Here is a 481-nt window from a genome sequence, read left to right on the forward strand (position 1 = left end):
GGGCGGCCGAGCTCCCGGGCGTCGGGATCGTGAGGCAGCCGCGGGAGCAGCGCTGCCCGGAGCGGATAACAACTGACGCACTTCCGCCGTGCCGAAGCTCCAGAGGAAGTGGGCGCTGCCGCAGAAGCCCGCCCGCCCGGCCTCGCCCCACCCAGACCCCGCCCTGGACCAGCCCTTCCGGCTGGGGCCCGCTCCGCTCACTCCGTGTGACCCCGCCTCAAGGCCACGCCCCCTACGCGGTCCCCCTCCCTGAACCTCTTCCCGGCCTCCGCCCCACTGTCCCGGCCGCGATCTACCTGGCCACGCCCCCACCTCCAGGCCCCTCCTCGTCCTGGCGGCTCCGCGGAACCCCGCCCATCCAGACCTGGCCACGCCCACCAGCCAATCGCTCCACCCCGTCAAATCAGGCCCTGCCCCTCCGCTCCGGCCAGCACCCCCTCGCCACAGGCCCCGCCCCTGCGGTCAGACGCCGCGGCTTTGA

Source organism: Dipodomys ordii, unplaced genomic scaffold (assembly GCF_000151885.1).
Source record: "Dipodomys ordii isolate 6190 unplaced genomic scaffold, Dord_2.0 Scaffold66, whole genome shotgun sequence".
In the NCBI taxonomy this organism is placed as follows: Eukaryota; Metazoa; Chordata; class Mammalia; order Rodentia; family Heteromyidae; genus Dipodomys; species Dipodomys ordii.